The sequence below is a fragment of the Hemitrygon akajei genome, chromosome 21, assembly GCF_048418815.1.
Source record: "Hemitrygon akajei chromosome 21, sHemAka1.3, whole genome shotgun sequence".
NCBI lineage: Eukaryota > Metazoa > Chordata > Chondrichthyes > Myliobatiformes > Dasyatidae > Hemitrygon > Hemitrygon akajei.
In genome coordinates, this window is record NC_133144.1 from 65,884,443 (window position 1) to 65,906,379 (window position 21,937).

Sequence of the window (21,937 nt, forward strand, 5' to 3'; positions counted from 1 at the left end):
TTTCAAGTGTAGCGGGCAATGGGGGAACTAGCAGAGTATTTGAAAGGAAAGATTTTTCAGGGCCGGGTAGAAAGTGTGGCAGTGTGGAACTAGTGGGATCTCACTAGAACCAGTCCCGAGTCTAAAAAATGTAGGAGCAGAATTGGGCCATTTGGCCCATCAAGTCTGCTCCACCATTTCATCTTGGCTGATCCATTTTCCACTCAACCCCAATCTCCTACCTTCTCTGTTTATCCCTTCGTGCCCCAACTAATCAAAAATCTATCAACCTCTGCCTTAAATACATCCAACGACTTGGCCTCCACAGCTGTCTGTGGCAATGAATTTCACAGATTCACCTCCCATTAGCTAAACAAAAACCTTTTTCTATTTTTTACTCCTCCAGTCCTGATGAAGGGTCTCTGCCCTCTTTTCCAGAGACGCTACCTGGATTGGGGTGGCAGGATTGGCTCTTTTTCCATGTCTACCATTTGTAGGTAGAATGGCAATATGGTGCTGGTTCACTGCACGAACACAAAGTGGTTTCAAACGGAGGAAAACATGAGTCTTTTACAGGGTTGTAATGCGGTTGCTGTTGGAGACCAGGAGTACAGAGCGCTCATGATGAAGGCACTTGTAGGCTGTTAGGGATGGTTACCGGATATCACCAGAATGTAGAGTATATCACATCATTGCAAATTAATATCCACACCCATCGGACAAATAAATAAAATAAATAAATAAGATGTTTAGATCATGTTGGCAGACAGTCATTTTCTCCGGGTGGGAATGGCCCAAGGAGGAATAATTTTAAGGTAACACACACAAAATGCTGGGGGAACTCAGCTGGTTACGCAGCCTCCATGGAAATGAATAAACAGTTGATGTTTGATTGGAAGAGTGTGTATGCGGGTTTTCAGAGATAAGTTTTTTTTACACACAGAGCTGTGGTTGCATGCAACATATTTCCTGGGAAATATTTTGGTTTGAGACCCTTCATTCAAAGTTCAGAGTACATTTATTATCAAAGTACGTTTGCAGTATACAACCCTGAGATTCGTCTTCCCCACAGACAGCCACAAAATAAAGTACTATGGAGCCAACCTGTTCAAGGAAAACCATCAAACCTCTCTCCCTCCCGTGTGCAAAAAAAATTACACAAATAGCAACAAAAAAAGCAAGCGAAAACAAAGAGTATAAAACATGAAATCAAAAGGCATATTTCAGCTCAGTGTTCATTATCTACACACCACCCCGATTCAAAAATTGCTCAGTTAGTAGTAACAATGAACAAAGCAACCAGAACTAGAAATGGAACACGTCATAAAAACTAAATTAGAGTCCAAATCTACAGTCCATGTCGATCAAACTTTTCATTTGATCCTGATAAAGGGTTATATTGTGGTTATTGGATTTATTATGTCTACAAGTAAATGAACCTCAGGGTTGTATATAAATTCTGAATGTTTGAAGGTCTCGATCTGAAACATCGACTGTCCACAGATGCTGTCTTATCTGCTGTGTTCCTCTGCTACCTAGTTTATTACAGAAAGGTTTGATCTCAAGAGTAAAAGCTGTCATATTTCAATTATATCGGCCCTGGTATAAACACACTTGGAATATCTCTTGAGTGTATAAAAGAATACATCTAGTCGTGCTGCCAACAGTAGGATATACTTGCAATGATATATTTCAACAGGTACAGTTAATGTCAGGATATACATCCTGAAATTATTTTTCTTCACAGACATTCATGAAAACAGAATCAGAATCAGGTTTATTATCACCGGCATGTGCCATGAAATTTGTTAACTTAGCAACAGCAGTTCAATGCAATACATAATATAGAAGAAAAAACGTAATAATAATAATAAATAAATAAGTCAATTACAGTATATGTATAGTGAATAGATTAAAAATCGAGCAAAAAACTGAAATAATATATATTAAAAAAGTGAGGTAGTGTTCAAGGGTTCAATGTCTACTTAGGAATCAGATGACAGAGGGGAAGAAGCTGTTCCTGAATTGCTGAGTGAGAAAATGAGAAAAAGATATGCCCTGGGTGCTGGGGGTCCTTAATAGTTGATGCTGCCTTTCTGAGACACCACTCCTTGAAGATGTCCTGGGTACTTTGTAGGCTAGTACCCAAGGTGGAACTGATTAAATTTACGACCCTCTGCAGCTTCTTTTGACCTTGTACAGTAGCTGCCCCCTCCGTACCAGACAGTGATGCAGCCTGTCAGAATGTTCTCCACGGTACATCTATAGAGGTTTTTGAATGGATTTGTTGACATACCAAATCTCTTCAAACTCCTAATGAAGTATAGTCACTGTCTTGCCTTCTTTATAACTGCATTGATGAGTTGGGACCAGGTAAGATCCTCAGAAATCTTGACACCCAGGAACTTGTATCTGCTTACTCTCTCCACTCCTGATACCCCTATGAGGATTGGTATGTGTTCCTTTGTTTTGCCCTTCCTGAAGTCCAGAATCAGCTCTTTCATCTTACTGACGTTGAATGCAAGTGTGTTACTGCCACACCACTCCACTAGTTGGCATATCTCGCTCCTGCACGCCCTCTCGTCACCATCTGAGATTCTACCAACAATGGTTGTATCATCAGCAAATTTATAGATGGTGTTTGAACTATGCCCAGCCACACAGTCATGGGTATAGAGAGAGTAGAGCAGTGGGCTAAGCACACACCCCTGAGGTGCGTCAGTGTTGATCGTCAGTGAGGAGGAGATGCTATCACCAATCCACACAGACTGTGTTCTTCCAGTTAGGAAGTCGAGGATCCAATTGCAGAGGGAGGTACAGAGGCCCAGGTTCTGTAACTTCTCAATCAGGATTGTGGGAATGAAGGTATTAACTGCTGAGCTATAGTCAATGAACAGCATCCTGCCGTAGATGCCTGTGTTGTCCAGGTGGTCTAAAGCCGTGTGGAGAGCCATTGAGACTGCGTCTGCCATCGAACAGAGAAGTGCCCCAAAGAATGAATGACAGTTAAAACGTTAGAACCCCAAAGCATCCCCCAACACCCCCTCCCACGCAACAGCAAGGCAGTGACCCGCCCTCCCCCCCCACCAGCGAAAAATCATTGGCACCCTCCACCGAGCACTCAAGCGTACAGCAAAACATCAGTAAAGACACAGGCTTGCAGTACTCCAAAAACTACTCGTTCACCCGGTAATTCAACATACCACAGGCTCTCTCTCTCTCCCTCATAAGGGTAAAAGACGTGTCACAGTGAGAGAGGAGGCATAACAAACAACTCGCTGATTTACGATGTTAAAAGTCTGTTGCGTTGCTTTTTCTGAGCTCTGCCCCCAGAGAGTCGGCACCAAAAAGGCGCAGTTCTCCCAGACACCCAGCCCACGGCAGTTCTCCAGACACCCAGCCCACGACAGTTCTCCCAGACACCCAGCCCACGGCAGTTCTCCTCGACACCCAGCCCACGGCAGTTCTCCCAGACACCCGGCCCATGGCAGTTCTCCCAGACACCCAACCCACGGCAGTTCTCCCAGACACCCAGCCCACGGCAGTTCTCCAGACACCCAGCCCACGGCAGTTCTCCCAGACACCCAGCCCACGGCAGCTAACCCGGACACCCAGCCCACGGCAGTTCTCCAGACACCCAGACCACGGCAGTTCTCCCAGACACCCAGCCCACGGCAACTAACCCAGACACCCAGCCCACGGCAGTTCTCCCAGACACCCAGCCCACGGCAGTTCTCCCAGACACACAGCCCACGGCAGCTAACCCAGACACCCAGCCCACGGCAGTACTCCCAGACACCCAGCCCACGGCAGTTCTCCCAGACACCCAGCCCACGGCAGTTCTCCCAGACACCCAGCCCACGGCAGCTAACCCAGACACCCAGCCCACGGCAGTTCTCCCAGACACCCAACCCACGGCAGCTAACCCAGACACCCAGCCCAGGGCAGTTCTCCAGACACCCAACCCACGGCAGTTCTCCCAGGCACCCAGCCCACGGCAGTTCTCCCAGGCACCCAGCCCATGGCAACTAACCCAGACACCCAGCCCACGGCAGTTCTCCCAGACACCCAGCCCACGGCAGCTAACCCGGACACCCAGCCCACGGCAGTTCTCCCAGACACCCAGCCCACGGCAGCTAACCCAGACACCCAGCCCACGGCAGTTCTCCCAGACACCCAGCCCACGGCAGTTCTCCCAGACACCCAGCCCACGGCAGCTAACCCGGACACCCAGCCCACGGCAGTTCTCCAGACACCCAACCCACGGCAGTTCTCCCAGACACCCAGCCCACGGCAGTTCTCCCAGACACCCAGCCCACGGCAGCTAACCCAGACACCCAGCCCACGGCAGTTCTCCCAGACACCCAACCCACGGCAGCTAACCCAGACACCCAGCCCACGGCAGTTCTCCAGACACCCAACCCACGGCAGTTCTCCCAGGCACCCAGCCCACGGCAGTTCTCCCAGACACCCAGCCCACGGCAGCTAACCCGGACACCCAGCCCACGGCAGTTCTCCAGACACCCAACCCACGGCAGTTCTCCCAGACACCCAGCCCACGGCAGTTCTCCCAGACATCCAGCCCACGGCAGCTAACCCGGACACCCAGCCCACGGCAGTTCTCCAGACACCCAACCCACGGCAGTTCTCCCAGACACCCAGCCCACGGCAGCTAACCCGGACACCCAGCCCACGGCAGTTCTCCCAGACACCCAGCCCACGGCAGCTAACCCGGACACCCAGCCCACGGCAGTTCTCCCAGACACCCAGCCCACGGCAGCTAACCCAGACACCCAGCCCACGGCAGTTCTCCCAGACACCCAGCCCACGGCAGTTCTCCAGACACCCAGCCCACGGCAGTTCTCCAGACACCCAACCCACGGCAGTTCTCCAGACACCCAACCCACGGCAGTTCTCCCAGACACCCAGCCCACGGCAGTTCTCCAGACACCCAACCCACGGCAGTTCTCCCAGACACCCAGCCCACGGCAGTTCTCCAGACACCCAGCCCACGGCAGTTCTCCAGACACCCAACCCACGGCAGTTCTCCCAGACACCCAGCCCACGGCAGTTCTCCCAGACACCCAGCCCACGGCAGCTAACCCGGACACCCAGCCCACGGCAGTTCTCCAGACACCCAACCCACGGCAGTTCTCCCAGACACCCAGCCCACGGCAGCTAACCCGGACACCCAGCCCACGGCAGTTCTCCAGACACCCAACCCACGGCAGTTCTCCCAGACACCCAGCCCACGGCAGCTAACCCAGACTCCCAGCCCACGGCAGTTCTCCCAGACACCCAGCCCACGGCAGCTAACCCGGACACCCAGCCCACGGCAGTTCTCCAGACACCCAGCCCACGGCAGTTCTCCAGGCACCCAGCCCACGGCAGCTAACCCAGACACCCAGCCCACGGCAGTTCTCCCAGACACCCAGCCCACGGCAGTTCTCCCAGACACCCAGCCCACGGCAGCTAACCCGGACACCCAGCCCACGGCAGTTCTCCAGACACCCAACCCACGGCAGTTCTCCCAGACACCCAGCCCACGGCAGCTAACCCGGACACCCAGCCCACGGCAGTTCTCCAGACACCCAGCCCACGGCAGTTCTCCAGACACCCAACCCATGGCAGCTAACCCGGACACCCAGCCCACGGCAGTTCTCCAGACACCCAACCCACGGCAGTTCTCCCAGACACCCAGCCCACGGCAGCTAACCCAGACACCCAGCCCACGGCAGTTCTCCCAGACACCCAGCCCACGGCAGTTCTCCAGACACCCAGCCCACGGCAGTTCTCCAGACACCCAGCCCACGGCAGTTCTCCCAGACACCCAGCCCACGGCAGTTCTCCAGACACCCAGCCCACGGCAGTTCTCCAGGCACCCAGCCCACGGCAGCTAACCCAGACACCCAGCCCACGGCAGTTCTCCCAGACACCCAGCCCACGGCAGCTAACCCAGACACCCAGCCCACGGCAGTTCCCCCAGACACCCAGCCCACGGCAACTAACCCAGACACCCAGCCCACGGCAGTTCTCCCAGACACCCAGCCCACGGCAGTTCTCCAGACACCCAACCCACGGCAGTTCTCCCAGACACCTAACCCACGGCAGTTCTCCCGGACACCCAGCCCACGGCAGCTAACCCGGACACCCAGCCCACGGCAGTTCTCCAGACACCCAGCCCACGGCAGTTCTCCCAGACACCCAGCCCACGGCAGTTCTCCAGACACCCAGCCCACGGCAGTTCTCCCAGACACCCAGCCCACGGCAGTTATCCAGACAGCCAGCCCACGGCAGCTAACCCAGACACCCAGCCCACGGCAGTTCTCCCGACACCCAGCTCACGGCAGTTCTCCCAGACACCCAGCCCACGGCAGCTAACCCAGACACCCAGCCCACGGCAGTTCTCCAGACACCCAGCCCACGGCAGCTAACCCAGACACCCAGCCCACGACAGCTAACCCAGACACCCAGCCCACGGCAGTTCTCCCAGACACCCAGCCCACGGCATTTCTCCAGACACCCAGCCCACGGTAGTTCTCCAGACACCCAGCCCACGGCAGCTAACCCACTGCTCCCGATGTTCCAAGTTCTCCCACAACATTTCAGGCAGGGGCACCCGCCTAGAATCAGCTCGTCGCCAGAGCAATGAAAACCCTGAAATTGAAGGTGTGCTCATCTTCCAGGCCGCAGACTTAGGATATCAAAAGCGACTGGTCGTGAGGCCCTGAGAGTGGGTCCCATTCCTGCCAAGAATCAAAATCAGAATGTAAGTCCAGGTCAGGGTCTTCGAAAGAACCCCCCCCCCCCCCCCACACCCTGAAAAGGAACAATAGTGATATCAAAGTTAGAAATAGAGCTATGCTCCTGGGGGTGGAGTGTTTGACCTAGGAGGAGAAACTATATATACAGGCTATGTACTCTCAAGTTGAGAAGAATGAGATTCTTTAAAATTCTTATGAACAATGACAGGGTAAACTTTAAACCCTGACTGGGGTGTCTCAAAATCGGGAGTCAGCTAACTAGACTGGAATTAAAAGCGATTTATTGACCCAGGGGGCAATGAATATTTGGAATTCTCGACTCAAGGGCATTGGGGAGGCTCAACTGCTGAGAATATTCAACATGAGATGAAGAGATTTGCAAATATTTGGAGTTTCAATGGGTTATGTGCCTATCTAAGATCATTTACCATATTTGCCTCCACCACCAGCACTGGCAGAGAAATCTAAGTGCCCCAGAACTTGCTGATCGTATTGAGTCTGGTCACCTGGACTTTCAAGCTCCCTGTATCTACTGCTAGTGGTCGCACTTTGCAAGGACAGTGAGTGGTATGGCATTGAGAAGTGCAGTAGAACAGAAGTAGAACCAGAATTCCTTGAAAGTCGTGTCAAAAGTGCATAGGGTCATAAAGAAAGCTTTTGGTATGTTGGCCTCCATAAATCTAAGTATGGAATGCAGGAGTTGGGATGTTATGTTGAAGCTGCATAGGACGTTGGTGAGGCCTAATTTGCAGTATTGTGTGCATTTCTGATCACCTACCTGCAGGAAAGAGTGCAGAGAAAATTTACAAGGATGTTGCTGGGACTCGAGGACCTGAGTTAGGAGAATGAGGGGAGATTTGAAAGAGGTATACAAAATGATGAGGGGTACAGATAGGGTAAATGCAAGCAGGCATTTTCCACTGAGGTTGGGTGAGTGAGGTCATAGGGTTAAGGGTGAAAGGCAAAATATTTAAGGGCAACATGAGGGGGAACTTCTTCACTCAGAGGGAGGTGTGAGTTTGGACTGAGCTGCCAGTGGGTACGGGTTCGATTTCAACACTTAAGAGAAATTTGGATAGAAACATGGATGGGAGGGGTGTGGATGGCGATGGTCTGGGTGCAGGTTGATGGGACTCGGCAGATTAATAGTACAGCATAGACCTGATAGGCTGAAAGACCTATCTTAGTGCTGTAATGTTTTATGACTCTGACTCGAAGTTAGAAATGAGGAAATGGAATGGCAAGGGTGGAAGGGCTTTAGCTTTTTATATTTAGTCTATTAATGCCTCTACAAATTAATCATTTTAGTTAATTTTGAACTCGCAAGTTTGATTTGTGCTTTTCTTCAAAAGGCTGATCATGGGATGGCCATAGTCGTAAATGGCCGATGGTTGAATATGTGTGCAGTTTGAATGTCCAAAAGAGACTGCATTCATAACAACATTAGACTAGGAAATGAGGGAGAAATGGCTAAACTTGTATGTCAGTCTGGAAAAATGGGAAGTGGCATCTCGGAAGTATTATAAAACAGTATGGACCAAAGTGACCAAACATCTGTAAAATTCACCTGTTAATTACGGTCAGAGTCAGGTTTACTATCACTGAGACACGCCATGAAATTTGTTGTTTTGCGGCAGCGTTACAGTGCAATACATAAATTATGCTATAAATTAGGGGTGGCACGGTAGTGTAGGGGTGATACATCATTTTACATGTAGGCAAACCAGGTTCAATTCCTGCTGCTGCCTGTAAGGAATTTGTACTTCGTCCCTGTGACTGTGTGGGTTTCTTCCGGATGTTCGGGTTTCTTCCCACAGTCCAAAGATGCACCAGTTAGTAGGTTAATTGGTCATTGCAAATTGTCGTATGACTAGGCTAGGATTAAATTGGGGGATTGTTGGGCGGCACGCCTGAGGTATCAAAAAGGCCAATTCTGCACTGTAGTTCAGTAAAGTAAAAAAGTAAATTTTATATATAAAATGAAAAAAAAAGCTGGAGGAACTCAGCAGGTCAGGTAGCATCTATGGAGAGAAATAAAGCATTTCGTGCTGAGACCTTTTTTCAGGTCCTAATGAAGGGTCTCGGCCCAAAATAAACTCTTTATTCCTCTGCTTAGATGCTGCCTGACATGCTGAGTTCCTCCAGCATTTTGTGTGAGTTACTGTGGATTAATATTAACAGCATCTGCAGAATCTCTCGAGTTTGCAGAAATCATGTGGTAGTGTTCATGGGTTCATTGTCTGTTCAGAGAAATCTGTTTGACAAATTACGAGTTTGTCTCTCTGGTAACTGGCTCTAACCATATATTCACAGGTAACTCAAAAAATATGGTCGGAATGGATTAGAATTACTGAGAACAGTTAGATTGCTGCAAGTGGAGGCTGGTGCCTCTGAGCTGCTGCAGATGGATAGACTCTTCTGATGAGTCACCAGCACTGCTGTGGTGACATGATCATCCTATTGAACTTGTAATGTGGAACAGAACTAGCTGAATGTACGTTACATTCACAATGACTCTTTTAGGTGAACTCTCCAGGCTGGATTCCACTCAAACAAGGTTCTTGACAGCAGGAATTTCAGGAGATTGGTTTGCAGTTTCCCAAATGAGGGTGCTTATTTGCACCACTGCCTGCCTGCTTAGCATAACACTTTACACCGAGAGAATGGGAGGGGGGAGGAATTAATGTTGGGTTGAAGGGTTTTGACCTGAAACATCAATTCCTATCCCCTTAGCAGATGCTGCTCAACGCAGGGAGCTGTTATTCTCAAACTGTCTTGTTGAGACCACATGTCGGGGACTGTGAATTTCTTTTAATCTCTCTTCTTCAAGGGACCTCCACTTTGGCAGCTGCTGTGAGGAACATGTTCCCAGGGAATGGAAGGCTCACTTTTTCTGGGTGTGTCTCTTTCTCCACCCCGCCCCCCCCCCCCCCCCCCCCCGATGAAGGCAGGGTCTGATTCACAGGGCATTTTGTGCCCTCTGGCTGTACAAATCGTGGCACTATAGTAGCATAGCAGTTAGTGCAATACCATTACAGCTCGGGGTGTTGGAGGTTGGAGTTCAATTCCACTGCTGTCTATGTCCTTCCCACAAGCGCTTGGGTTAACTCCGGTGCTCCGGTTTACTCCCAAAGACGTACCAGTTAGTAGGTTAATTGATCATTGCAAATTGTCCCGTGACTATGCTAGAGTTAAATAGGTTAAATAGTTGGGAGGTGCAGCTTGTTGGGCCAGAAGAGACAGTTCCGCGCTGTATCTGTAAATAAAATATTTAAAATCAAACAGGATCTTCAGCTAAAAGTTTTCAGCTCCCAACCTCCTGATCATAAGCGTATTTAGGTACTGAGCTGGAACAGAAAATTGATTATGTTCCTAGGATGGTATCCAAGTGCAGGACGACTGACGACTCCCAGAAGTGGACAGGGTAGTCCACACGCTGCATTGTTAATGCAAAGACCGAGCCAAACTGCACCACAGCAGCTGGTATTCAACTAATTAAATTAAATTAAAATATTGGATCAATAGCTGGCATCATAATGATGATTGTTAATCTACTAAATTGTCATAAAAGTCATCTGGTCCACTCGCCCTTGAGGGTGAAAATCTGCCAACTTTACCCTCCTATTTGAGACACCAGGCCAACTGATGTGGTTGGTGCTGAGTTCAGGGTCAGTTAGCGGTGGACGTTCACTGTCCTGTCAGCAGATAAGTTTCAGAAGGTATAATCCACAAACACGAGATTGCAGTTGCTGGAATCTAGAGCAACAAACTCACAGTGCTGGAAGAACTCAGTGGGTCAGGCAGCATCTGTGAAGGGAAATGGACAGTCAGTATTTCGGGTTAAGACCCTTCATCTGGACTGGAAAGCAAGAGAGGAGATAATCAGTATGAAAAGGCGGAGGGAAGGGGGTGAAGTAAAACTGGCAGGTGATCAGTGCATCCAGAGAGAAGCTGTGCTTTTAGAGATGTTGATCGGGAGAGTATTGTTTAGCTGAACACCAGAGATAACTCTTCCACAGAGCAATACACACAAAATGCAGGAAGAACTCAGCAGGATAGGCAGCATCTTTGGAATCGAGTAAACAGTCGATGTTTTGCGACGAGACCCTTCTTCAGGACTGGAAAGGAAGGGGAGAAGTTAGAGTAAGAAGATGGGGGGGAGGGGGGGAGAGGAAGAAGTACAAGGTGGCAGGTGATAGGTGAAACCGGGAGAGGGGGAGGGGGTGTATGTAGTAAAGAGCTGGGAAGTTGATATGTGAAAGTGATAAAGGGCTGGAGAAGAGGCAATCTGATAGGAGAGGACAGAAGACTTTGGAAGAAAGGGAAGAGGAAGGAGCACGAGAGTGAGGAGATAAGGTGAGAGAGGGAAACAGGAATGGGGAATGGTGGAGGAAAGGAGGGGGGCATTACTGGAAGTTCCACAGAGCACCTTGGATCTTCTTCAGCAGGAACCACCCTTCCACCTTTAGATGGGACATTGGTAGGAGGATTAGGAGTGAGTCCTGGTAAAGGATCTTGGCCCCAACATTGACTTTTTTTTTGATATTGCCTGACTTTCTGAGCTCCTCCAGTATTTTGTGTGTGTTGCAGAATCTCTTGTGTGTAGGCAGATTATTTAGATGACTGGGCTGCCTCCTTCTCCCAAAACATGCCACACATCATTAGATTTAAACAATTGCATTCCTTCTCAGAAATAATTTTGAATGTGATATATCAGATGTCATATCCAATATAGATGTAAGGAGAAGACATTCCCTATTGTTACTGAATCCCCTTACGTTGGACAGAAACTCCTAGATCCAAGCTCGATCAGCTACGATAGCACAGTGTTTTATTTACTCAACCACCATTCAGTGATTGGAGCATGGCCAACAGTTGCAAGATGAAATCACATCGTCGTTGTTCATAAATATAAACTCAAGGCTTAAGTACATACATTTGCAATGAAAGGCTAGTATCAGGGGTCACTTACAAACTCGAGCCCATCACCCCGACTGGAGCATAGCAGTTTACCAGAGTCCTCTCACCCGCACTGGTCTTTCAAGTTGTCTCAGGTGTAGCCCATCTTCTAAACGAAGATCCTTCCTCTCCCGGGGATGAGCTCTTTGAAGCTTCTGCGGGTGTTTCTGTAGCTCTGGGTTTTTACAGGATGGGGTTGCTAGTCCCTTACCCAATCCTCCTCCTCCCGCTGCGAGCTTTGGACCAACCACGTCGAAGTTAGTGTTAGTGATGGTGTTATCTGATTTGACAGGATGCCGAGCTGGGTTCAGAAGTGGCTGATGGAGTTCCATCCAGAAAAGTGTGAACTGATTTATTTTGGCAGGTTGAACTTGAAGGCAGGGTACAGGGTTCTTTACAATGAAGAGGGTCATGGTGTTCATGTCCGCAGATCCCTCAAAGTTGCCGCGTAAGTTGATAGGGCGGTTGATGGTGTGCTGGCCTTCGGGGGGCTGAGTTCAAGTGCGGTGAGGTGTTGTTCAGCTCAGTTCACAGGAAGGATGTGGAAGCCTTACAGAGGGTGTAGAAGAGGTTTTCCAGGATGCAGCCGGGATTAGAGAGCATGTTTTATGAGGATAAGTCAAATGAGCTAGTGCTTTTCTTTTTGGAGTAAAGAGGATGAGAGGAGTATAAGATGATGTGGGGCATAGATAGAGTGGACAGCTGGCATCTTTTTCCCTGGGCAGCAATGGCTAATGCCACACAATGTCCTTTTAAGAGAAGTAGAAGAATATTTAGGGAGGTGTCAGAGGTAGGTTTATTATCCAGCGAGTGATAAATGTCTGGAATGCACTGCCTGAGGTGGTGGTAGAGACAGATACATTGAGAACATTTAAGAGAATCTTAAAGAGGCACATGAATGAAAGAAATATGGAGGGCTATGTGGGAGGGAAGGGTTAGATTGATCTTAGGACTGGTTAAAAGGTTGGCACGACATTGTGGCCAAAAGGCCTGTACTGTGCTGTAGTGTTCTCTTGAGGTTGGGGGGGAGACCTGATAGAGGTTATGAGAAGCATGGATAGGGGAGGCAGTCAGAAATCTTTTCACAGATGAGAGTACGAGAAGTGAGGAGGGAAAGTTTTAAAGACATTTAGAAGACAGGTTTTGTTTTACACAAGCGGTAGATGCCATGGTAGTGGTAGAAGCAGATACAACGGTGGTTCTTCAGAGGCTTTTAGATTGCCACATGCATCTGGAGGGAAATGGGAACACAAGAGACTGCAGACACTGGAACCTGGAGCAGCAGACAACCTGCCACAGGAACTCAGTGGACTGAGCAACATCTGTGGGAGGAAGAGGAATTGTTGATGTTTCGGGTTGAAACCCTGCTTCAGAACTCCACAGATGCTGCTTGACCTATTGAGTTCTTCCAACAGTGGAGTTGTTGCTTGTAGGGATAAGGATCATGTGAGAGGAGCTTCAAGTTCCTGAGTGTCAACATTTCTGAAGATCTATCCTGGGCCCAACGTATTGATGCAATCACAAAGAAGGCATGTCAGCAGCTATATTTCATTAGGAGCTTGAGGAGATTTGCTTTGTCACCAAACACTCGCAATTTCTACGGATGTACCGTGGAGAGCATTCTGACTGGCTGCATCATCGTCTGACACGGAGACGCCAATTCACAGGATCAGAAAAAGCTGCGGGGAATTGTAAGCTCAGCCAGCTCCATCATTGGCACTGGCTTCCCCAGCATCGAGGATACCTTTGAAAGGCCATGTCAAAAGGGCAGCATCCATTATTAAGTACCCCTCACCATCCAGGAGATGCCCTCTTTTCATTGTGACCATCAGGGAGGAGGTACAGGAATTTGAAGACACACCCTCTACACTTTAGGAACAGCTTCTGCCATCGGATTTCTGACCGGTCTGCAAACTCATGAACACTACCTCAGTATATTGCTCAGTTTTAGCACTCTTGATTTATTATTTTGTATACAGTATTCTTTTTGTAACCTTTATATTTATTGCTCTGTACTGCTGCCACAAAACAACAAGTTTCACACCATACAGTCTGTCAGTAATAATTAACCTGATTCTGATTCTGAGGGCAATCAGTTTAATTCAATATTGGGGTCAGCACAAACATTGTGGGCCAAAGGGCCTCTTCCTGTGCTGTAGTGTTCCATGTTCTATATTCTATCACCAGCAGAGGATCTGATTGATTGAAGTAGCTTTTCCCCCCAAACCTTGCCCTTACAACCTCTGAACAGACCGAGCCCCCATAAACCACTATTCCGATGAACTGAATCTGCGTTTAAAGAGCTGCTTTCATAGGGTGGCACAGTAGTAGCAGTTTGCGTAACGCTTTACAGCACCAGCGACACGGGTTCAATTCCTGCCGCTGCCTGTAAGGAGTTTGCACGTTCTCCCCGTGACCATGTGGATCTTCTCTGCATGCTCTGATTTTTCCCTGATTCTACCGATGTATGGTTTAGCATTATTGCTTTGTAGCCATACTGTTTTGGCACTGGAAGCCTGCCGATACTTGCACCCAGCCCAGTCCTTGCTGCTGATTTGATTTAATGCGAACGACACATTTTATTGTGTGTTTCGATGTAGGTGTGACAAATAAAGCTAATCTTTAATCTGTTAAATCAATGGATTAATTTATCAATGGCTTTTCCTTGGGTTAGTAGGTCAATTGGTCACATGGGTGTAGTTGGTGGCACGGGCTCATTCACGGAAAAGGCCTGTTACTCTGCTGTATCTCTAAATATAAGTAATTGAAATAAAGTAAGAAATCACTCTAATTTCTTTCTTCACTAACTAGACTTGACAATGCTGGTTGTTGCTCCTGCATTCAGGTTGTTGCTGGAGTTTGGTGCCTTGGAGCGCAATGCTAAAAATACACGGCCCGCAAGCACAAATCCATCATTTTCTGACCCTTGGCAACCTCCGCAAGTGAATATATTTCAGAGAGAAGCAAGGAAACGATTGTGTTTTCTTTTTTTTTGCTCTCTCTGGTGGCTGATTTGCTCTATTGATCTTGTTCCTCTCCCCCCCGCCCCCTCCCCAACCTTCTCTTGAATTGGTTTTCATTTCTTCCGAGGTGCTCCCTTACACGGCAAGCATTTATTGTCAGTGTGTTGGAGCCAGTTTTGGGCATGTCAGAATCAGAACCATGTTTATTATTACTGTCCCACATGATGTGGTGATCAATTTGACATGACATTTGCTGATGCTTTGCAGTAAAATAAAAGACATAAACCTACTGTAAATTGCAAAATAAATCATGTAAAGAAATAAATAATGAGTTGGTCTTTGTGGGACATTCACAGATCTGATATTTTTGCTGATTTGCTGTTGTTGTTTTGTTTACTTGATGTGTTTGTTTGTGTTGTTCTGAGCGCGGAGGACATTCTGTGTTGGTGACGGAATGTGTGGTGACACTAGCGGGCTGCCCCCAGCACACCCTCAGGTGTGTTGGTTGTTAACACAAGTGACGCATTTGAACATGGCATGAACATTGACTTCTCTAACTTTCGTTAATGCCCCTCCTCCCCTTCTTACCCCATCCCTGATATATTTAGTTTTTTTCCCCCCTCCTTTTTTCTCTCTCTTTCTCTCCATCACTCTGCCTGTTCTCCATCTCCCTCTGGTGCTCCCCTCCCCCTTTCTTTCTCCCTAGGCCTCCCATCCCATGATCCTTTCCCTTCTCCAGCTCCGTATCCCTTTTGCCAATCACCTTTCCGGCTCTCAGCTTCACCCCACCCCCTCCGGTCTTCTCCTATCATTTCGCATTTCCCCCTCTGCCTCCTACTTTCAAATCTCTTACTATCTCTCCTTTCAGTTAGTCCTGACGAAGGGTCTCAGCCCGAAACGTTGACAGTGCTTCTCCTGATAGATGCTGCCTGGCCTGCTGCGTTCCAGCAGCATTTTGTGTGTGTTGACGCATTTGATTGATGTTTCGATGTACTTATTTAACTGCCCGTTCTGCCACCAGTGTTTAGGGTGGCAATGAAGGTCCTCCGTCCCTGTCTGTCCTTGGGTGCACACAGATACTGAAGGATTGATTCTTCATTGCTGTTTCTGTTTTTTGACCAGTCAGGGTTGATAGCCCTGAACTGAACCCCTGAACGTGGAGGACCGGTGGACCACTCTTAGTTTGACCTCTACCCTTTGACCTGTTTGGCATGGATGGCCCTACCAAGAGTCAAAGCACAGAGCCCTGACTCTAGCCAACATAGCTCACTGGGTCAATAAGGCATGCAAACCTCCAAACCCTACAACAAGGTTTTGGTCCTCTTGGAGGGTGTTTCAATGTCCATGTTATAAATAAACTTGAAGCTTGTATATTGATGGCAGAGGGGAAGAAATGTTGAGTGTGGGTCCTCAGGCTCCTGTGCCTTCTCTCTGATGGTGGTAACTGGAAGAGAGCATGTCCGGGTGATGCGGTTCCTTTGTGATCACAAATGTCGCTGCTGATCTCTGACCTTTCCTTATTGGCTGTGCAGCTCGTTTAGGAAACCAATAACACCATTTTGGCATTGACAAGAATTACGCTGACCAGGATTCCCAATTTAACTTCTCCAGTTTACCTTGGAATCCCCAAGAACTAAAGGGTAATTTTGAGCACAGTGCTGTGAAAAGTCATTAGGGGAAAATCAGAAATTCACAATAAAGAAATTGTGTTTTAAGTACTGTTAAAAGAAGAGAAAAATACGCTCTGTCCCCTAGAACAAGCAAGATCTCCCAGTGGCCATCCATTTTAATTTCACTTCCCATTCCGATATGTCCATCCATGGCCTCCTCCACTGTCCTGATGAGGCCACACTTAGGTTGGAGGAACAACACCTTATATTGCGTACCCTCCAAACTGATGGCATGAACCTCGATTTCTCAAACTTCTGGTAATGCCCCCAACCCCTTCCCCTTTTCCATTTCCCATCCCCTTTTCCTTCTCTCACCTTATCTTCTTGCCCGCCCATCACCTCCCTTTGATGCTCCTCCCCCTTTTTCTTTCTTCCACGGCCTTCTGTCTCCTTCACCAATCAACTTCCCGTCCCTCCCCCTCTAGGTTTCACCTGTTGCCTGGTGTTTCACTCTCCCCTCCCCCCACATGTACTTGCTCCCATGTACATTTCAGTGTACATGGGAGCAAATAAAGCCATCAGCACTTTATACCTGTCAACAACACACACAAAATGCTGGTGGAACACAGCAGGCCAGGCAGCATCTATAGGGAGAAGCACTGTCGACGTTTCGGGCCGAGACCCTTCATCAGGACTAACCGAAAGGAAAGATAGTAAGAGATTTGAAAGTAGGAGGCGGAGGGGGAAATGCAAAATGATAGGAGAAGACCGGAGCAGGTGGGGTGAAGCTGAGAGCCGGAAAGGTGATTGGCAAAAGTGATACAGAGCTGGAGAAGGGAAAGGATCATGGGACGGGAGGCCTCAGGAGAAAGAAAGGGGGAGGGGGGAGCACCAGAAGGAGATGGAAAACAGGCAAACAACTAAAAATGTCAAGGATGGGGTAAGAAGAGGAGGAGGGGCATTAACGGGAGTTAGAGAAGTCAATGTTCATGCCATCAGGTTGGAGGCTACCCAGCCGGTATATAAGGTGTTGTTCCTCCAACCTGAGTTTGGATTCATTTTGACAATAGAGGAGGCCATGGATAGACATATCAGAATGGGAATGGGACGTGGACTTAAAATGTGTGGCCACTGGGAGATCCTGCTTTTTCTGGCAAACTTTATATCTGTTCTGTCTTTCAATAAAATCCATCTTTCCCTTAATATATCTACATTCAAAGTAAATTTATTATCGATGCCATATACTACCTTGAGATTCATTGTCTTGTGGACATTCACAGTAGAGCAAAAATATACAATAGAGTCAGTGAAACGCTACACATAAACAAAGGCTGAAAAACAGCCAATATGCAAACGAAGATAAACTGTGCAAATACAAGAAATAAAGAGATAAATAAACAGATACGTATGTTCATTGGACAGATAGCAATGCAATTTCTGAATGGACATTGAACTCATCAACACCACCTCACTGCTTTTTCCTTCTCCTTTTGCACGACTTATTAAATAGATATACACACACATCATATTTTACAGGTTTTATTATATATGCATTGTACTGCTGCCACACAAAACCATAAATTTCACGACGTATGCATTGGTATGAAAACCTGATTCTGATTGTGATCTGTGTGTTTTTACTGTGTGTGACGGTTGGTAATGTGTTCTGCACCTTGACCCCGCAGTAACACAGTCTCATTTGGCTCTGTTTAAAGTATTCATATATGGTTAACTAACAGTTAAACTTGAATTGAATTCTGAGTCTGAGATACAAATGAGAACATTATTTGTAAAGTAACAGCTTAGAACACGGAAAAGCACAGTGCAGGAACAGGCCATTCAGCCTACACTGTCTGTGCTGACCAGGTTGTCAATTTAAACTGCACATCTGCCTACCTATGATCTCTGTCGCTCTATTTCCTGTCTGTTTATCTAAGTGTCTCTTAAATGTTGCTATCATATCTGTTTCTACCACTTCCCCTGCAAGAGCGTTGCAAGCATCTATCACTCCCTGTGTAAAATCAGCCTTCCTATATAAATCTCGTTCAAACTCTCCCCCTTCTCACTGTCTAGTTACACCTCTTTGTGAATGACAGATGAAGGACCCTTCACATATTACATCCTGAAGGGCAGGAACTGGGTTTAAAAAACATGTATCTGTAAATAGAAGAAAGAAAATTTGATGTTGCACTGACTATGAGAACAACTGAGAGGATCATAGGGGTCTCCCTACCATCCTTCAGGGGCATTTATCAGGAGCATTGTCGAGGATCTCACCCATCTTCCGGTATCCTCTTTGACTTTCTACCATCAGGTAGGGGACTGTGATGCATAAAGACAAGAGTGGTGAGGGTGGGAAACAGCTTTCTCCCCCAGGCCTTTAGGCTTCTGACCTCCCTGCTGCATCACATTCAAAGTGGCACTGGATAATTTGTATTGCACCCTACAATATTTCATTTATGCACTTAACTTTGTGTATCTGTGTAATTAATTTGTAGATTTAATTCTTACTTCCAGTTACTGTGTTTTATATCTGGGTTATGTGTACTACTGTGCTTTACACCCTGGTTTTGTTTGACAGTATAGAGTATATGTATGTAGTTAAATGACAATAAATTTGACTTGACTTAATAGAATGACAGGGCTGGCATGAGGATGAACACAGATTCACAGTAAAGAATCCAAAGACATACTGGTTGCTAGATTAATTGGTCACGAGAATGTAGACGGGTGGCGGGGGCTCATTGGTCTGGGAGAGCCTGTTACCGTGCCGTATCCCTAAGTAAAAATAACTAAAATAAAATAAGAAATCAAGCGAATCTCTTCACTAAGCAGATTTGCTAATGTTGGTTGTTCCTCTTGCATTCAGGTTGTTGCTGAATTGCAGGTTCAATCCCAGCCGCTGTCTGCAAGGAGTTCGTCCATTCTCTCCTGGTGCCACGGCTTCCTCCCCGTCCCAAGGACGTACGGGTTAGTAGGTTAATTGGTCACGTGGGTGTAATTGTGCGGTGCGGGCTTGTTGGACTGGTTACCATGCTGTATGCCGAATAAAAATAAGATGATTCTGAGGAATGTTGCCTGGACTGGAGGGCTTCAGTTATAAGGAGGGATTGGATAGGATGGGACTGCTTTCCTCAGAGCTAAGGAGGGTGAAAGATGATTTATAGAGGCAGATCAGCTCCTGAGATGAGATGGATTGTCAGTCTTTTTCCCGGGGATAGGGGAGTCTAAAACCAGAGGGCACGTGTGCAAAGTGAGAAGGGAAAGATTTAAATTGACTTGAGGGTCAACTTTTTCACACCAGAAGTGGAGAGATTGTGGAATTCCTTGTCATTGGCGAGTCTTGGGGTCAATAGCAAAGATCGGTCCAATGGTTGATCAGAAGTCCAGAAGCCTGTGGAAACCTGGGTAGGTGAGTCTCTGCAAGTCCAGTAGGGAAGTCCAATCCCAATGTCTGCAAATCCATGAGTCTGTTAGAGGCCGAATATTACCTGACCTGGGGTTGGAGGACTCTGGATGTGGGTGGGTAGGAGGGAGGAACAAGAGATGTTGTGTTAACCTGGCTTTAGTGGTTGGGAAGATGTTGGAGTCCGTTATTAAAGATGGGGTGTTGGGGTACTGGAGGTGCATGATAAAATAGACCAAAGTCAGCGTTGTTTCCTCAGTGGGAAATCTTGCCTGACAAATCTATTGGAATCCTTTGAGAAAATAACAAGCAGATTAGACAAAGGAGGGTCAGTGGATGTTGTTTCCTTGGATTTTCAGAAGGCCTTTGACAAGGTGCCACACATGAGGCTGCTTAACAAGACAAGAGCCCATGGTATTGCATGAAAGATATACCATGGATAGAAGATTGGCTGAGTGACAGAGGTAAAAAGATGGGATAAATGGGGCCTTTCCTAGTTGGCTGCTGATGACTAATAGTGTTCTGCGGGGGTCCTGGTTGCATCCAGTACTCTGCACATTATATGCTAATGATTTGGATTGGATAGGTTGGAGAAAGGGTAAATAAGTTGCAGATGGAATCCAGTGTAGATCATACGCTTTGGTAGTAGGAATAAAGATGTATACTATTTTCTAAATGGGGAACAAATTCTGAGGTTGAAACTGCAAGGATTCTTGGGATTCCTGATGCAAGATTCCCTAAAGGTTGAGTCGGTGGTGAGGAAGGCAAATGCAATGTTAGCATTCATTTCCAGAGGACTGGAATATAAAAGCAAGGATGTGATGCTGACGCTTTATAAGGCAATGGTCAGACCGCACTTGGAGTATTGTGAGCAGTTTTAGTCCCTACATCTAAGGAACAATGTGCTAGTGTTGGAAAGGGGCAAGAGTGATTCTGGGCATGAAACAGTTACTATAGTCAACATAATTACAGATAGAGTGGATATGGAGAGGTTGTTTTCGGTAGTAGGAGAGTCTAGGACCAGAGGGCACCGCCTCAGAATAAAAGGAATCAGACAGATGAGTATGAATTTCTTTAACCAGATGGTGGTGAATCAGTGGAGTTCATTGCCACAGGTGGCTGTAAAGGTCAAGTCTTTGTGTATATTTAGAACAGGCATTGACAGGTTTTTAATTAGTAAGGGCGTCAAGGGTTACAGGGAAAAGGCAGGGGTTGAGAGGGAAAATAAATCAGCCATGATGGAATGGTGGAGCAGACTCGATGGGCCAAATGGCCTAATTCAGTCTGCGGATATCCTACATTGTATATTTGCGCATTTTACTAACAATAAAAAAAATATAGGCTCAGGGATGATGAACAGGCTTTCATTCTGACAGGAGGTGCATTCGGAAGAGGGAATTGTGGCTTCCAAATCTTTGTCACCCAGAGGGTGGTTGGTATATGGAATGAGCTGCCAGAGGAAGTGTTTGAGGCAGGTACATTAAAATGATTTTAAATGTAGTTGGAAAGGATAGGAAAGATTTAGCGGGCTATGGGTCAAATGTGGGAAAATGGGACTGGCTTAGATGGGAATCACCATCTGGGACATGCCACCAGACTCCTGAACCAGCATGGCCAACCTCACTCACCTCAGCACTGAACTGATTCCACACCCTACAGACTCACTTTCAAGGACTCTACAACTCATGTTCTCAATATTTTTTATTTGTTTCTATTATCATTTGTTTTTTTTTGTATTTGCATAGTTTGCCTTCTTTTGCACATTGTTGTCTTGTCAGTCTTTGTGTGTGTGTAGTTTTTCATTGATTCTATTGTGTTTCTTTGTTCAGTGAATGTCAGGGAGAACAGTGTCTGGTGACATAGTGTGTGCTTAGATAAATTTGCTTTGAACTTTGAACTATGCTTGTTTACTACTGTTGGGGAGGGGGTGCAGAAGCCTGAAGACCCACACTCAGCTTTTTAAACAGCTTCTCCCCTCCACTATTAGACTTCCAAAATGTCCATGGACCCAACAACACTACCTCAGTAATTTTTTGCCTTAGGTATTTATTTAAGTACATAGTAACTTTGCACTGTGGCAAAGCAACAAACTTCAGGTCATTGGTCAGTGATAGTAAATCTGATTCTGAGTCTGAATCTTGGTTAGCATGGGCCTGTTGGGCTGAAGGGCCTTTTTCTGTACCCTATGACTCTATGGCACCTAGTTAGATCTAGCTCTGAAAACAGAATCAAGTGCATTTAGTGGGCATCTGGTGA

At 47.2% G+C, this 21,937-nt stretch overlaps 1 protein-coding gene across 1 annotated transcript in view; it reads left to right on the plus strand.

Annotated features, from left to right (window-relative positions):
* Positions 1-21,937, plus strand: part of ndst2a (N-deacetylase/N-sulfotransferase (heparan glucosaminyl) 2a) — a 487,958-nt gene that overhangs the window by 251,780 nt on the left and 214,241 nt on the right. Inside the window, exon 4 of the mRNA XM_073025637.1 lies at positions 19,145-19,245. The gene's annotated coding sequence lies outside the window, so the exon portion shown is untranslated. The remainder of the gene's footprint in view (positions 1-19,144; positions 19,246-21,937) is intronic.